This window comes from Triticum aestivum, chromosome 7D (genome assembly GCF_018294505.1).
Source record: "Triticum aestivum cultivar Chinese Spring chromosome 7D, IWGSC CS RefSeq v2.1, whole genome shotgun sequence".
NCBI lineage: Eukaryota > Viridiplantae > Streptophyta > Magnoliopsida > Poales > Poaceae > Triticum > Triticum aestivum.
Genome location: NC_057814.1, coordinates 490,814,972 through 490,833,232, shown reverse-complemented (window position 1 = coordinate 490,833,232; position 18,261 = coordinate 490,814,972). Strand labels below are relative to the sequence as shown.

The 18,261-nt window shown below is 44.9% G+C and overlaps 1 long non-coding RNA gene across 9 annotated transcripts; it reads left to right on the top strand.

Moving 5' to 3' along the window:
- Positions 1-384: 384 nt before the first annotated feature.
- LOC123166401 (uncharacterized) lies at positions 385-4,341 on the top strand. 9 transcript variants are annotated; one of them, XR_006483488.1, is made up of 7 exons: positions 385-618; positions 839-949; positions 1,017-1,190; positions 1,727-1,876; positions 2,159-2,342; positions 2,987-3,076; positions 3,435-4,341. It is a non-coding gene; the product is annotated as an uncharacterized lncRNA (long non-coding RNA). The 9 variants fall into 9 exon arrangements; XR_006483486.1 differs by having other exon boundaries at positions 1,644-1,876; XR_006483492.1 differs by having other exon boundaries at positions 1,017-1,876; positions 3,435-3,697; positions 3,814-4,341.
- Positions 4,342-18,261: the final 13,920 nt, after the last annotated feature.

Here is an 18,261-nt window from a genome sequence, read left to right as displayed (position 1 = left end):
CCTGCAATAGGTCCGTCACCTAGCGGTGCATCAAGGACATAATTCTTCTGTGCAGCAATGAGGATAATCCTCAGATCACGGATTCAATCCGCATCATTGCTACTAACATCTTTCAATTTATTTTTCACTAGGAACATATAAAAAATAAGCGGGGAAGCTATGCGCGAGCTATTGATCTACAACATAGATATGTAAATACTATTAGGACTAAGTTCATGATAAATTGAAGTTCAATTAATCATATTACTAAAGAACTCGCACTTAGATAGACATCTATCTATCTATCTATACCTCTATTACCTATACTAATTACAGACTCCCAAGAAATTACCATGTTAATTAGAAATTAGGAGTCGTAAAGAAAAACAATAGATGCGAGAAGAATCGGATTGTAAAGTATTCTGTTGTCCCTTCCCTTCGTTTTTCTTTTTTTTCTCCCCATGATGGCCCCCCGTGGAAAACCAAATCTCTAGCCCACCGTCCTTCCTCTCCACTATTTCCATCTAATCCCCATGGAATTATTCCATCGTCCTTTCCTCTCTCGAATCCCAACCAAACTAATGTAAAGCAAGCAGGGCATGGATCTCAAAAAACAAGAGGGGCCATGGATCTGGCATGGTAAGGAGGCTTACTGCCTCAAATTCGTTTTACCGATTTAGATCTGATTCGTTCCTAAAACTATTTTGCATTAATTACGTTTTTGCCGTTTTGCCATCCAATTTTTTTAATTTGGATTCTAATTAAATTGTTTTGCATCTCTCTTCTGATCTGGTTGTGCTCGAAGTCAACCTAATCACGATTTGGATCAAACTCTCAATCTTCTGATGTACAATTTCAGGTTGTGCTCGGATTCAACCTAATCACGATTTGGATCAAACTCATAATCTTCTGACGTACAATTTCTGGATGCCTCATCGAGATCGGACTGGAGCACAACTATGCCCATCAGGTGTACTTATAATTAATATCTCTTGACTATATCGGGAGGCACAAGTTTTCTAACGCCCTAGCCCCAGTTTCCCAGGTCACATCTCTCCCAGGAGCAAGGGCAGCCATCGCACAAGAATCTGTTTCAATTGCAGACTACATGCTCAGATCCATGCCATAGCATATAAATCATGTACGCCATGGATGCATGCATAAATATGTACAATTGTGTAACCTGATCAGCAAGCTAGGACGTCAGACAGGTAAATATTCATTGGTGCAATCATATCTTTCTACAAATGTATAGATCTTCCACTGCCACGTTTATCTTCTATTCTCCACCACACGGAAGTGGAATATTTGTAAAACTTGTGCTGGGATAAGCTGGTCAATGCAAGTTAGCAAAGCGTCTGAGGAAAAATAGACAACTGACGAGTTCTAAAAGATTGATGATACTGTGATTCATATTGAGTGAGTATATCGAAAGGAAGTAAATGAGTACAGATACCATGGTTGCTAATAGTTACAACTCTTCGAATATACAGGGATAGAAAATTTAGTTTTACACTACGGGGTGAGAAGGTCAACAAAATTGATGTGGATTCGTTCTGTCATGTACTGTCATAGTAACATCAAAAACTGTCCGATATTTTATATTTGTGTATTTCATATTAAAAGGAAATAATTAATGCTATATGTGTATATTTATTTTACAGGAAAGTTAATATCAAGTGCATACAAAGTAATCGCTGTCATATATAGGTGCTAACAGAGTTTATGTCGATTTGAATACCATCAGCTAATCGTGTATCTTTCTGTCTCCTGTGGAGATGGGGGTGAAACATAAATTGGTTAGCAAACAGGAGAAAGAGAGATCAAAGTAAAGACTTCATAGCTCTTATGGAGACGAGGCGCCGATTTTCTGTATGAGAAAGCATAATCTGGAGAGGTATCAATTGTAGCACTAAATTTTTATATGCACTGAACACCGAGCAGAATTCTCTGATTGAAGAATGAACATGCGTGCTCTTAGCTTATTTCCTTGGAACAATGATGTAAGATGATTCCTTAATTTTGATTTTCATTTGATGCAAACATACAGATACAATTCAATAAGTTAATAGCAAATCCATATGCCATGATATAAAATATATGTTTGTAGAAGCTCTATGTTAGGAGCTCCTTCCAATTAAAAAGATATAGAAGTAACTTACACGTTTTTGTATTCCAGGTTAAAGTTAACAATACATCACCAGCCTGAAACCTAACAACTCATCAACTTAGTTATGACGCTATCCTAACTGTTAAGAGAAATAATTGAAGAAGATGCAGATTATCATCCGGATGAGCTCTACAAACAGCTGGTACATGACAATGTCTGTGTGCTGGAACGAGAAACTCACACACTAACAAAGGTACGGTCTCTGATGGTATGGTCTCTGATGTTAGACAAGCTATGATCTGTCATGCTAATCTTGCATGTTCAGAACTACTAGAATCAAATTTGCTCAAAATATTATAGGTGTATCAACAACATGCCCTTCTATTACAAGTTCTTCAGTGAGGATTAATAACATGCCCTTCTATTACCATCAAATTATTATATGGTGTATTCATAACATGCTATGGTCTCTATGGTGTATTAATCCTCACTCAAGAACACATAATAGAAATACTGTAATGAATATCTGAAATAAATTTTATATCTATCAGCAAATACAAACTACCCAGTGATTTTTATTGTAGGTAATTAATATTATCTTACGCAAGTTACTATCAGTGGTCTAATTTGACCAATTGTTGTCTTTGGTTAGAAAGGAAGAAAAAAATTAGAGACCACCCTTCCAAATTTTGTACCAATAATAGTTGTCTTTTGTAAAGATCTTTTTCTAAATATTTTACTTCATGATCAGTGGTCCAGCTCGCACAATTCTCTAATATATTATATAAATTGTTTTAACTTTTCAAAGTGACCAAATTGTACATAGATTGCTGATTATTGTGCGCTAATGTTGTCTTAGTAGTGCTCGCACTCATTAATCTCTGGATTGTTCTGCAGAGCTCTCCTTCAATACTTTCTATGATTGTGATGAAATTCTGAAGAACAATTCCTATGTCTGTGCTATCACCTGGTAATTTCCTTAGTAAGGTGATTCTAATAAACTATACAATTTAAGACTATCTGCGATACAGTGTATTCATATAAGAACCATGGAAAATTCTAATTGTTCATTAATTTTGTATCCAATTTTGGGAAGAGATAATAATGCCTTTTAAGTCATGTGTTTTCTGTCATGACTATAATTGTGATTTGGTGTACCTCTGAATTTGGATCATTTTTATTAGCATTTAGTATAAGAAAATATACATTCTTCATAAGAATACCAAAATTTGCATGTTTCTAATACTATTGGTTCAAGAGACTAATATAATAAATTTAGTTTATATATCCACATGTTGTGTATCTAATAAATGATTTAGTACCTTTATCTTTATGTGTTCTACAGAATACTAGGTCGTGCAGATGGACAGGTTGACGAATATCGTCTGTGATACTTCCGTTCCTCCAATTGATCTATCTGGTAATGGTCACGGGTTGGCTGGCCGTCGCTGACACCAACTAGAGGACGCAGCGGCGCATGATGATCTTATTGCTACACTTCCTAAGAGCAGCAACGTGATTAAGTCTATCAGAGAAGTGCTAGTTCATGCCGATGAGTGATGATTGTCAATATAGCTTACATGTGGCTGCGGAAGCATAAAAAGCACGGTAATAAGAAAGGATTGATCAGGGTAACGTACTAGCATTGCAGTTTTTGTACTGGCTCTTAATTTATTTGCTTTTCAGTGGATATTGTTGATTCAATTGAAGAGATTTTTGTGCAGTTTGTATTGTTTGACACGTTTCTGCAAAACGCAAGTAATTGCTACAGTACCATTTAGGTTGGTCCAGGTAAAGATGCACGTACACAACCTTCAACTATTTTCTTCCGGTGGGACACAAGTACAAGGATTTAAGCACCTAGATTGATTCATGGAGGATGCACCAAACGAGGCTGGCTAGCCTAAGCTTGCTACTGGATCGACCGGCCAGAAGAAGGGAACACACGGCCGCAAACCCATGTCTGAAAGGGACAAGGCCGCTAAGTAATATATCCCAGCTTGCTCTAACAATTAATTTCCTGTGCTTCCTGATGTTATTTACTAACTGAACTTAGGAACGCGAGAAACGTCATAGTGTAATATGACTCGCTGGAGCAAGATTAAATTGTTGGACCAAGGTCTACATCTATATTCCCTTATGTTTTTCACTTACATTGTTTGTTGTCCTATCCATTTTTATGGCATTCCTAGCAAAAGAAGAAAAAAACAAGGATGATTTTAAATGACAAGCAAGAAAATGTATTGAGAATATCCTTGGCTTATTTCTTATTTGCTACCCAGATTTTGCTGCATCCAACATGTCATCCACAGAACATGATCATATCAATGTATGCTAAACCAAATATGCAAAGCTGCTGCTTGCAAAACATGATGTATACCAACACGTTTATTTACCAGTCTATTTTTGTTTATGGGTGTAATTATGGTTTTGTTGATGTACTCGACAATAGAAACATTATCCTCCTTGGCATAATATGTTATTCTCTACCGCCTATCTTCATGTTGTTAACTGAAGTTTACAATTTTCATATACGCTCTAATGAGCACTGTTGATGAGATTGCACCCATTCTTAATTACTTGCATGCACCTTATCAATAACATTTTCCTAAGCTGCAAACCGAATCCATATAATCTCTCCTATCACTATCTTTCCTTTCACGAACATTGTTGTCGTAGAAAAACAATTTCAAAATAAATAGTTTGGTTCATCCAAATTTTGTAGCTCATAAAATTGTAATGTGGGGAGCAAGTCAATACAAATCATTACCTTCGCGAAAGCATCATGGCGGGCAAGGGTACATGAACACTTTAAGTTTGTATGTAACCTCTACATGCTTACCTTGGAGTAGTGCCATTACTATTATCTACCAACATCTAATGATTTTTTTTAGCCTCTTCTCTTATCTACCAACATCTCTCAGTGATATACACCCCCTAGAAATATTTATGTTTATAATCCTAAACTTTCATGATGCATTTAGATTCAGAATAACTTTTCAAATGTAATATTTAACTATAATAATATGAGCTTTATTTAAGTGTAAAATAGTGGCTAGCCCGTGCATTTGCACGGGTTGACGACTAGTCCCTCTAATCATCTAAGTGATCACGTGATCCAAATCAACTAAACCATGTCTGATCATCACGTGAGATGGAGTAGTTTTCAATGGTGAACATTACTATGTTGATCATATCTACTATATGATTCACGCTCGACCTTTCGGTCTCAGTGTTCCGAGGCCATATCTGCATATGCTAGGCTCGTCAAGTTTAACCTGAGTATTCCGCGTGTGCAACTGTTTTGCACCCGTTGTATTTGAACGTAGAGTTTATCACACCCGATCATCACGTGGTGTCTCAGCACGAAGAACTTTCGCAACGGTGCATACTCAGGGAGAACACTTAAACCTTGAAATTTAGTGAGAGATCATCTTATAATGCTACCGTCGATCTAAGCAAAATAAGATGCATAAAAGATAAACATCACATGCAATCAATATAAGTGATATGATATGGCCATCATCTTGTGCTTGTGATCTCCATCTCTGAAGCACCGTCATGATCACCATCGTCACCGGCGTGACACCTTGATCTCCATCGTAGCATCGTTGTCGTCTCGCCAACTATTGCTTCTACGACTATCGCTACCGCTTAGTGATAAAGTAAAGCAATTACAGGGCGATTGCATTGCATACAATAAAGTGACAACCATATGGCTCCTGCCAGTTGCCGATAACTCGGTTACAAAACATGATCATCTCATACAATAAAATATAGCATCATGCCTTGACCATATCACATCACAACATGCCCTGCAAAAACAAGTTAGACGTCTTCTACTTTGTTGTTGCAAGTTTTACGTGGCTGCTACGGGCTGAGCAAGAACCGTTCTTACCTACGCATCAAAACCACAACGATAGTTCGTCAAGTTAGTGTTGTTTTAACCTTCTCAAGGACCGGGCGTAGCCACACTCGGTTCAACTAAAATTGGAGAAACTGAGACCCGCCAGCCACCTATGTGCAAAGCACGTCGGTAGAACCAGTCTCGTGTAAGCGTACGCGTAATGTCGGTCTGGGCCGCTTCATCCAACAATAACGCTGAACCAAAGTATGACATGCTGGTAAGCAGTATGACTTGTATCGCCCAGAACTCACTTGTGTTCTACTCGTGCATATAACATCTATGCATAAAAACCTGGCTCGGATGCCACTGTTGGGGAACGTAGTAATTTCAAAAATTTCCTACGCACACACAGGATCATGGTGATGCATAGCAACGAGAGGGGAGAGTGTTGTCCACGTACCCTCGTAGACTGAAAGCGGAAGCGTTAGCACAACGCGGTTGATGTAGTCGTACGTCTTCACGATCCGACCGATCCAAGTACCGAACGTACGGCACCTCCGAGTTCAGCACACGTTCAGCTCGATGACATCCCGCGAACTCCGATCCTGCAGAGCTTCACGGGTGAGTTCCGTCAGCACGACAGCGTGATGACGGTGATGATGTTGCTACCGACGCAGGGCTTCGCCTAAGCACCGCTGCGATATGATCGAGGTGGAATATGGTGGAGGGGGGCACCGCACACGGCTAAGAGATCAAGAGATCACTTGTTGTGTCTAGAGGTGCCCCCCTGCCCCCGTATATAAAGGAGGGAGGGAGAGGCCGGCCCTAGAGGGGGCGCGCCAAGTGTGGGGAGTCCTACTAGGACTCCCAAGTCCTAGTAGGATTCCCCCTTCCTTTCCGGAGTAGGAGAGAAGGAAAGAGGAGGAGAGGGAGAAGGAAAAGGGGGCTGCACCCCTTATCCAATTCGGACCAGAGGGGGCGCGCGCGCCTCCTTCCTTTTGGCCTCTCTCCTCTATTCCCGTATGGCCCAATAAGGCCGAATACTTCTCCCGATGAATTCCCGTAACTCTCCGGTACTCCGAAAATACCCGAATCACTCGAAACCTTTCTGATGTCCGAATATAGTCGTCCAATATATCGATCTTTACGTCTCGGCCATTTCGAGACTCCTCGTCATGTCCCCGATCTCATTCGGGACTCCGAACTACCTTTGGTACATCAAATCACATAAACTCATAATACAATCGTCACCGAAACTTTAAGCGTGCGGACCCTACGGGTTCGAGAACTATGTAGACATGACGGAGACACGTCTTCGGTCAATAACCAATAGCGGAACCTGGATGCTCATATTGGCTCCTACATATTCTACGAAGATCTTTATCGGTCAAACCGCATAACAACATACGTTGTTCCCTTTGTCATCGGTATGTTACTTGCCCGAGATTCTATCGTCGGTATCTTAATACCTAGTTCAATCTTGTTACCGGCAAGTCTCTTTACTCATTCCGTAACACATCATCCCGTAACTAACTCATTAGTTACAATGCTTGCAAGGCTTATAGTGATGTGCATTACCGAGTGGGCCCAGAGATACCTCTCCGACAATGGGAGTGACAAATCCTAATCTCGAAATACGCCAACTCAACAAGTACCTTCGGAGACACCTGTAGAGCACCTTTATAATCACCCAGTTATGTTGTGACGTTTGGTAGCACACAAATTGTTCCTCCGGTAAACGGGAGTTGCATAATCTCATAGTCATAGGAACATGTATAAGTCATGAAGAAAGCAATAGCAACATACTAAACGATCAAGTGCTAAGCTAACGGAATGGGTCAAGTCAATCACATCATTCTCCTAATGATGTGATCCCGTTAATCAAATGACAACTCATGTCCATGGCTAGGAAACTCAACCATCTTCGATTAACGAGCTAGTCAAGTAGAGGCATCCTAGTGAGACTATGTTTGTCTATGTATTCACACATGTATTATGTTTCCGGTTAATACAATTTTAGCATGAATAATAAACATTTATCATGAAATAAGGAAATAAATAATAACTTTATTATTGCCTCTAGGGCATATTTCCTTCACAAGCAAGGCCGCAAAGGAGGGGCCACGAGGCCGCGGGCTCAAGGCGCCACGGAGGCGAGCGCACCTCTCCAACCAACCCCGCACTAGGGGCGGCGTGCGGGCTCATGGCGCTCAAGGCCAACGGGGAAGTCAAGGAAAGAGGAGGCTGCTCCTCAGGAGATGTAGCGGCCTTGGCGGAAGGGACCCTGAAGGACCACTGTCAGGAAGGAAAGCGGCACTCAGGAAATCACGAAGATGCAGTACTTACTCGTCAATGGCGATGTACTTCCTCTGCTTCAATGCCCGAAGATGCCACCGCCGCCGCTCGGGGACCTCTCCCTCTTCTGGAGCTCCTTGAAGTCCACGCAGAGCCGACCAAAGCGTTGGACATGGCGTCCAGTGCGAGGTGCGGCAGAAGAAGCGCTTGAAGGGGCAGCCCCAGGGGCGCCAAGCTGAGGAGGGCGGACGGGCGCCATGTCGCAGCGACCAGCCGAGGTCTCAGGAGCCTCGGCCTCAGGAGTCGCACGCTGCGTCACCCCCGCAGCTGCCGCCCTAGGACAAGAATCGCGGACTCCTGAGGGCGACGCCTCGGGAGTCCCAGGTGGCATCGGTACCATGGTGCTAGTGCCACCGGCCTCGGACAGTGCTCGCCCCCCTGCTTCCACACTCGGGGCGAGCCCGGCGCCAGCAGCGAAGAGGGGATCCACGTTGACGGGGTTCTCGCGGGGCCCCACCAGGCCATCTGGGCGCCGCCCCCACTCGTCAAAGGAAGGCATGTGCTCCACAAACTCCTCCTTGTTCGAGCAGCGGTACAGCAGACAACTCTTCCCAGGCATGTCGTCCGGCAATGGGACGCCCGTCAAGACCCCAAGCACCGTCTGCCGCGTCTCAAGAGGGAGCCCGGACTCCTGAAGCCTCATATGGTCCTTGCTGTTGAGCAAAGCCCACATCGGCCGGGAATGGCGCTGAAGCGGGGCAACTCGGCGGTGGACGAACTCCTTCACCACCATAGGCGCAGTCACACCACGGTCTTTCAGCCTCTTCAGCCTGAGCCAGATGGGGACAAGGCAGGGGCTCGTGAGCTTCTCGTGGCTCCAACCAGATTTGGGGACGGCAGGCGCCAGCGAAGGGTGGAGCAGAGGGCTGAGCACTCCGACATAAACAAACACCTATCATGTGCGAAACCCGCTCATGGATGGAGGAAACTCGAAGTCGATCCCGCACCTGCTGTCGCAGCCACGGCATGGAAGCTCAGGCATCCCGAGCTCTGTCGGGGGTCAATCAGATGCAACCAGAAGAAGTGGCGAAGAAGGGCCACGGAAGGGGCAATGCCCACCATGGCCTCACACACAAAGGCGAAGACGGCAAGGAGGGTCACGGATTGGGGTCAATATGGAGCATGTGGATCTGATAGTGTTCCAGCACTGCGTTGAAGAAGGCGGAGAAAGGAGGGACCACACCGGCCCAAAGGGCGTCGATGAAGAACGGGACCTCGGTGGCTGCCCGGTCAATACGGGCGCGAGACGCAGGCCAGACCATCGTCTTCCCCACTCATTGAAGCTGGTGGCGAGCATGGGACGCACCTTGCCCATGGCCTCATCGTTGAGCACCAGCGATCGGCCAAATGCGGGCTCGACGGCCGGAGGCGCACTTGTCGAAGACAGAGGCTTCTTCCCCTTGTCCGCTTGTTTCAGCACCATGGCGATGGAGTGGGCAGAGCTCGGGTCAGATCGAAAGGAGGAGCGGAGTTCCGGGGAAGTAGGGAATTAGGAGAGTACGGAGTAGACAATGGAAGAATAACTGTGTAGGGTGCGGTGGCCGCCTAGCCAGGCGGGTATCAAGGCAGCGTGGGGAAGCGGAGACGCCCACGTCCAATCAACCGCCACGCGTCGACCAGGGCCGCAGGCTATTGGGGCCAGCGGCGCTCCGCACTTGACCTTTGGCTTCGCCTCAAGCCAAGCCCGAGCGCGCCTTGGGCCCGGGGGCTACTGTCGGCGTTCTGGGAATGGGGGTCCCCAGACTTGCCTGCCTGCGGCCCATGGCGTGGCTCAGCGCGTAGGCCCGTACGACCCATCTTCACCAACAAGCATTCAAGACCCTCGTGAGGCGGATGACACAAGACCTCCTCAGGAGCGGCCTCACCAGGTTGGCTCGCGAGGGGCGGAAAGATCAAGGCAAGGCAAACCTCGCGAGGTTCTCGTGACGTGAGCCATGACGATCAAGATCAGGCGGGCGCCAGCGCGCGCAGTGTCCTTGTTTCCCCTTTGGTGCTAAGGAAGCAAGCGCAGGCGCGGAGTACCGAGGCGTCAAGCAAAGGTTTTCATATCGGTGCAACGAGACCAAGACCAGCAGGACGGCAAGACGGAGGTCATCATGGAGCCCAAGGCGGCGTCACCACCAGAGCCTTTGGCAGGCGAAGACCGCTTTTGTCAGGATAAGCTGTACTAGTTGTCCCCTTTCAAATTGGCCGTTGTTGGCTCCCTTCCTGCTCAATATTTGGGGAGAAGACCAGGGCCTCTATAAATAGGACCAGCCACCACGGTAGGAGGGGATCTGATCTAGAGTAATCCTCACCCACACACAGAGCGCAAGAACACCCCAACCTCAGGAGGTTGTTCTTCCCCTTGTAACTGGTCATCCATAGCCCAAGAGGCAATCCACCACCACCACACTGGAGTAGGGTATTACACCACAACGGTGGCCCGAACCAGTATAAATCTTGCGTCCCTCGTGTTGTGAGTTCGTTGAGTTTGCCCTTGAGATCTTAGCAAGCTAGGACGTGGATCGATAGGGGGAGAACTTCGCGCGCACCCCAGAGTTCGAACCTTAAGGGTTTTGCCGGAACCCGTGATCCGACACCCGCTGTCACGGGAGGGTAGGACAAAAGATGTCATGTAAGTTCTTTTCCATAAGCACGTATGACTATATTCGGAATACATGCCTATGTTATATTGATGAATTGGAGCTAGTTCTGTGTCACCCTATGTTATAACTGTTGGATGATGAATGCTATCCGACATAATTACCCATCATTGATCCATTACCTACAAGCTCGTTTCACATTGACCTTTGCTTTGTTACTTTTCCGTTGCCACTGTTACAATTGTTACAAAACTGCTACTGTTGCCTTTGCCACTGTTATCGCTACTTCCATACTATTTTGCTACTAAATACTTTGCTGCAGATATTAAGTCTTTCAGGTGTGGTTGAATTAAAAACTCAGCTACTAATACTTGAGAATATTCTTTGGCTCTCCTTGTGTCGAATCAATAAAGTTGGGTTGAATACTCTACCCTCGAAAACTGTTGCGATCCCCTATACTTGTGGGTTATCAGGGTTCATCCAAGTACCTACAAGGGTTAGATAACATGCAAGGGTACAAGTATAGATCCAAGACATATGATCATCATCATAAGAGCGATATCAAGGATTAGTCAAAAAGGCTCATGCCTTGCATGTATCCAAATGGAGTTTCTACTCCAAGTTTGAAGCATAAATGATATTCAATTCACCTCTCAAACGGCAAAATACTTTCTCATCAAGCGGTTTGATAAATATATTTGCCAATTGCTTATCGATACGAACATGCTTAAGATTGATGTCTCCTTTAGCAACATGATCTTGAATGAAATGATGACGAACTTCAATATGCTTGGTTCGAGAATGTTGCACGGGATTATGAGCAATTAGTAGCACTTTCACTATCACAAAGCAATGGAACATGTCTCACATGTATCCCATAATCCTTAAGGGTTTGGGTCATCCAAAGTAATTGAGAACAACATGATCCAACGGCAATGCATTCCGCTTCAGCAGTGGATATGGATACAGAGTTTTGTTTCTTGGAGGACCAAGATAAAAGGGATCTACCAAGAAATTGACAATTACCCGAAGTGGACTTTCTATCAACCTTGTCACTGGCATAGTCTGAATCGGAGTAGCCAACAAGATCAAAAGATGACCTCTTAGGATACCAAATGCCAAAGTTTGGTGTATGAATTAAGTACCTCACTATCCTTTTCACGGCCTTATGATGACATTCTTTAGGGTCCGCTTGATATCGTGCACACCTGCACACACTTAGCATAATATCGGGACGGGAGGCACAAAGATATAACAATGATCCAATCATAGAACGATAAACCTTTTGGTCAACCGGTTTGCCATCCTTAGTCAAGTCAAGTTGTCCACTAGTAGGCATGGGTGTTTTCATACCTTTGCTCTCTTGCATGTTGAACTTTTTGAAAAGATCCTTGGAATACTTTTTTTGAGAAACAAAGGTACCTTCCTTAGTTTGATTGATTTGCAACCCAAGGAAAAATTTGAGTTCACTCATCATAGACATCTAACTTCTCCAACATTAGCCTTCCAAAATTTTCACTAAAATGGGGGGGGGGGTTAGTAGAACCAAATATAATATCATCCACATAAATTTGGCACACAAATAATTCACCACTAACCCTTTTAGTAAAAAGTGTAGAATCAATCTTCCCAATTTCAAAGCCTTTTTCAATAAGAAACTTTATCAAGCATTTATACCATGCTCTAGGAGCTTGTTTAAGACCATAAAGAGCTTTGCGAAGTTTGTACACATGATTAGGTTTCTTAGGATTTACAAAGCCGGGAGGTTGTTTAACATATACTTCCTCCTCAATTTCTCCATTTAGAAAAGCACTTTTAATGTCCATTTGGTATAAAGTGATATCATGGTGATTGGCATAAGCAAGTAAGATGCGTATGTACTCAAGTCTAGCAACGGGGGCATATGTCTCACCATAGTCCATACCTTCGACTTGAGTGTAGCCTTGAGCGACGAGACATGCCATCTTGCGTACAACGTGTCCATCTTCATCTTGCTTATTCCGAAACACCCACTTGGTTCCAATGACATTGTGCTTGTCGTCGGGCTTTTCAACCAATGTCCACACTTGATTCCTCTCGAAGTTGTGTAGCTCTTCGTGCATGGCGTTCACCCAATCCAGATCCTCAAGAGATTCTTCAACCTTCATGGGTTCAACACTAGAAATGAATGAGTAATGTTCAAAAAAGTTAGCCAACCGAGTTTTAGAGCGAGTGATTTTCCCGGTATGAATGTCATCGAAGATTTGTTCGATGGGATGATCTCTTGTAACTTGCTCTAACTCGTGAGAGCTTTTGTTTAGGTTGAGGTGGAACATCCTCTTCATTGTTTTCTTCTTCTTCTCCTTCTTCATTGTTGTTGGCATTATTGTTCTCTTGTGGAGGTGGAGAGGCAGGTCGAGGTGGTTCATCTTGTTGCACTTCCTCATTAATTTCCTTTGTCTTGACGTGTTCCACTTGTGGATGCCTCCAAGTCAACTTGTGGTTCACCTTGGTGTGAAGTTGTGGCTTCCACTTGAATGGACGAAGTACTCTCCTTCACCTCTGTTGGGCGAATCTTGCCAATGGACAAATCTTGGATTGCTTCCGAAGGATCTTTGTCTCCTACATCAATTGGCAATTGCTCTACTTGCGAGCCGTTAGATTCATCAAACTTCACATCTACCGTCTCTTCAACCTTTTGGGTGAAATTGTTGTAGACATGGTATGTATGAGAGTTTGAGCCATAACCGAGTAGAAAACCTTCATGAGATTTAGGAGTAAATTTCGAACGATGATGCTTATCAAGAATGTAGCACTTTGAGCCAAATACTCGAAAGTATCCAACTTGGGGTTTGTTACCGGTGAGAAGCTCGTATGCCGTTTTGCCGAGAAGCTTGTGAAGATATAGCCGATTCGTAGCATGACAAGCTGTCTCAACCGCTTCCGCCCGAAAATGTTTTGGCGTCTTGTATTCATCAAGCATTGTTCTTGCCATCTCAATGAGTGTCTGATTCTTCCTCTCCACAACTCCATTTTGTTGAGGCATGTAGGTAGCCGAGAACTCATGTGAAATCCCTTCTTCATCAAGAAAGGTATCCACATTGGCGTTCTTGAACTCCATTCCACTATCGCTTCGAACCTTCTTGATCTTTAGTTCAAATTGATTTTGGGCCTTCCTAGCAAAGTTATTGAAGATCTTTTGGACCTATGATTTATCATCAAGAAAGAACACCCACGTAAATCTTGAAAAATCGTCAACAATGACCAATCCGAACGAGTTACCACCGAGACTCTTGTAGGCGTTGGGACCAAAAAGATCCATGTGAAGTAGCTCAAGCGGTCTTCTCGTGGTCATGATGTTCTTCACAAGATGACTTCCTCCAACTTGTTTTCCTGCTTCACAAGCACTATAAAGTCTATCCTTGTCAAATATGACATCTTTAACACCAAAGATATGATCACCTTTAATAAGCTTATCAAGATTTCGCATGCTGACATGACCTAACCTTCTATGCCATAACCAACCTTTCACTACTGGAATCAGGATCTTTGCCGTCAGCCAGCTCTTTGCCGTCTGCTAGCTGACGGCAAAGAAGGTCTTTGCCATCAGCTTAAAAAAAGCTGACGGCAAAGACCATGTTTGCCGTCAGCCAGCTCTTTGCCTCTACTAGCAGACGACATAGAAGCTTTGCCGTCTGCTAGCAGACGACAAAGAGGGAGGGTGGCCCACTAACGAGAACCACCTAACGGCCACTTTCTTTGTCGTCCGTGAGCAGACGGCAAAGAGAATAGCCAACCTAACGGTCATTTCCCCTCGGCCCACCCCACTAGCTACGCTATTTTCCGTCTGCTAGCAGACGGCAAAGAAATTAAACCTAACTAAAAAAGATCGGCCCCGCCCCATCCCCCTCTCTCTCTTCCCCTCACCTCACCTGTGCCACCCCCGTGCCCGCCGTCCCTGTGCCCGTCGGCCCCGCCGCCGACCCCCACCGCCCCCGCCGCCCTGACCCCCACCGACCCCGCCGCCCTCAACCACCACCACCCCCGACGCACCCGACCCCCACCGCCCCGCGCCCCCGACGCCCCCGCTGCCCCGGCGCCCCGCCGCTCAGGCTGCCCACCGCCCCGCCGCTCCGCCCCGCGTTCCCGACGCCCCCAACCCCCCGCCGCCCCGGCACCTCGCCGCCCATCGTCGCTCCCCCCTGCCGCCCAGCGCCGCTTCGCCCCTGGTGAGGTTTCTTTCCTTTTTTGTCTTTTTGTTGCTGTTTTTTGATATAGGTTAATTAGTTAGTGATACGTCTCCATCGTACCTACTTTTCCAAACACTTTTGCCCTTGTTTTGGACTCTAATTTGCATGATTTGAATGGAACTAACCCGGACTGACGCTGTTTTCAGCAGAACTGCCATGGTGTTATTTTTGTGCAGAAATAAAAGTTCTCGGAATGACCTGACACTTCACAAAGAATATTTTTGGAATAAATAAAAAATACTGGCGAAAGAATCAACACCAGGGGGCCCACACCCTGTCCACGAGGGTGGAGGGCGCGCGCCCTGCTTCGTGGGCCCCCTGAGGCTCCACCGACCTCAACTCCAACTCTATATATTCACGTTCGGGGAGAAAAAAATAAGAGAGAAGGATTCATTGCGTTTTAAGGTACGGAGCCGCCGCCAAGCCCTAATCTCTCTCGGGAGGGCTGATCTGGAGTCCGTTCGGGGCTTCGGAGAAGGGAATACGTCGCCGTTGTCATCATCAACCTTCCTCCATCACCAATTTCATGATGCTCACCGCCGTGCGTGAATAATTCCATCGTAGGCTTGCTGGACGGTGATGGTTTGGATGAGATTTATCATGTAATCGAGTTAGTTTTGTTAGGGTTTGATCCCTAGTATCCATTATGTTCTGAGATTGATGTTGCTATGACTTTGCTATGCTTAATGCTTGTCACTAGGTCCCGAGTGCCATGAATTCAGATCTGAACCTATTATGTTTTCATGAATATATGTGAGTTCTTGATCCTATCTTGCAAGTCAATAGTCACCTACTATGTGTTATGATCCGGCAACCCTAAAGTGACAATAATCGGGACCACTCCCGGTGATGACCGCAGTTTGAGGAGTTCATGTATTCACTAAGTGTTAATGCTTTAGTTCGGCACTCTATTAAAAGGAGGCCTTGATATCCCTTAGTTTCCAGTAGGACCCCGCTGCCACGGGAGGGTAGGACAAAAGATGTCATGCAAGTTCTTTTCCATAAGCACGTATGACTATATTAGGAATACATGCCTACATTACATTGATGAACTGGAGCTAGTTCTGTGTCACCCTCTGTTATAACTTTTGCATGAGGAATCGCATCCGACATAATTATCTATCACTGATCCAATGCCTACGAGCTTTTCACATATTGATCTTTGCTTAGTTACTTTGCCGTTGCCACTATTACAATTACTACAAAACTGCTACTATTACTTTTGCCACCGTTACCGTTACTTCCATACTACTTTGCTACTAAATACTTTGTTGCAGATATTAGGTTTTCCAGGTGTGGTTGAATTGACAACTCAACTGCTAATACTTGAGAATATTCTTTGGCTCCCCTTGTGTCGAATCAATAAATTTGGGTTGAATACTCTACCCTCGAAAACTGTTGTGATCCCCTATACTTGTGGGTTATCAGTTAGTTAGTTAGTTTTTTAGGTTAATTAGTTAGTTGTTTTACCCTACTGTACATAGGCTAATTAGTTAGTTAGTTATTTTTTAGGTTAATTACTTAGTTAGTTTTTTTGGTTAATTACTTAGTTAGATAAGCCCAAGAACAAGAAAAGAAAAGAAAGAAAGAAAAGAAGACCTAAAAGGACTAGGAGGAGAAAACATAGAAAAAAGAAGAAGAAAAAAGAAAACAGAAAAAGAAGAAAGAAGAACTAAAGTCTACTGTCGCTGGGAGAAGCTTATTTCCACAGTTGTCGCAACTAAACCAAGTGTAGCTGGCGCTACCGCTGCCGTTGGAGATGCGACGGATATAATAAGTCGGTCATAACCCCTCTTTAGTGTGGTTTGGTTTAGTTGTGACATCAATGTTTTCATGTTCTTCGTCAATCACCATTCCAGATAATCTGCCTTATTCTCGTAACTTGTCTCGAGCAAGGGAATAAGCCAACCGTTTGCTTTTCGATTGAGGGCAATGCTTGCTTTTTGTCATTTTTAAGTGATGATGACACTAATTGTAGCTATAGTGGGGAAGGAGTGGTGATCGACCTAGCCACTATCATTATCCGGCCACATTCCAAATGCAACCCATTTTAATACACTTTTTACTCGCAATCCGCTTCAACCACCGTGGGGTGTATTATTGGTCTCACGATGTGGTTCCTACTACAGCTAGTGTAGGATTCAAGTAGTTGATCCCGTTTACCTTCATTATGAAAGACCATTGTTTGGGTGCATCCAAGTGCTAAGAGCAACCCAAACGTTGTTAAGCAAACGTACGAGACCAAATGTCCACGGACACGTCTGCCGTATCCAGATGCAGCGATAGAGGAGTAAGTCATCAAAGCATAGACATCAAATAAGGGCCGGTTCTTTTAGCGCTTATAGCTAACTGTGGAAATAAGCTGCCCTCCCCAACTGATTTTAGAAACCCAACATAAATAGTTTAGACAAGAGGAAGAAGGAAAATAAGGAAAACGAAGAAGAAAAAGAAGACAAGAGGAAGAAGGATAAGAAGGAAGAAGAAGAAGAAAAAGAAGTAGAAGTGGAGATGAAAAAAATAAATAGAAGTAGAAGATGAAAAAAAGAAGTAGGAAAAGTAGAAAAAGAGGGTCGCCGAGTGGTCGAGGGCTCGAGGATCAAGGGGAAAAGGAGTCGAGGGTCTAGGGGTCGAGGATCGAGGTGTCGAGGGGTCGAGGATCGAGGGGAAAAGGAGTCGAGGGTCTAGGGGTCAAGGATCGAGGTGTCGAGGGGTCGAGGGTCGAGGGAAAAAGGGGTCGAGGGGTCGAGGATCGAGGAAAAAGGAGTCGAGGGTCTAGGGGTCGAGGATCGAGGTGTCGAGGGGTCGAGGGGGAAAGGGGAAAAGGGGTCGAGGGGTCGAGGTCGCCGCCCCGACCACCTGACCCCGACACCCCTACCCCGACACGACACCCCGACCCCGCCTCGACACCCTAACACCGCGACCCCGACACAGCACCCCAACCCCAACACGGCACCCCGACCCCAACACACTTAAATATTTTATTATGTTCATGATGATGGTACACACTTAATTATTTTATTATGTTTATGTTGTACTAATTTCGTTTACTCTTTGTCATTGCAGGTGTTGACAGATGGTGGGCGCAGGTCGAGAGCGCTCCGAGCCTCCTTCCTCGGCGCGTGCTAGGAGGGCTGCTATTATTCCACCCCAGCACCT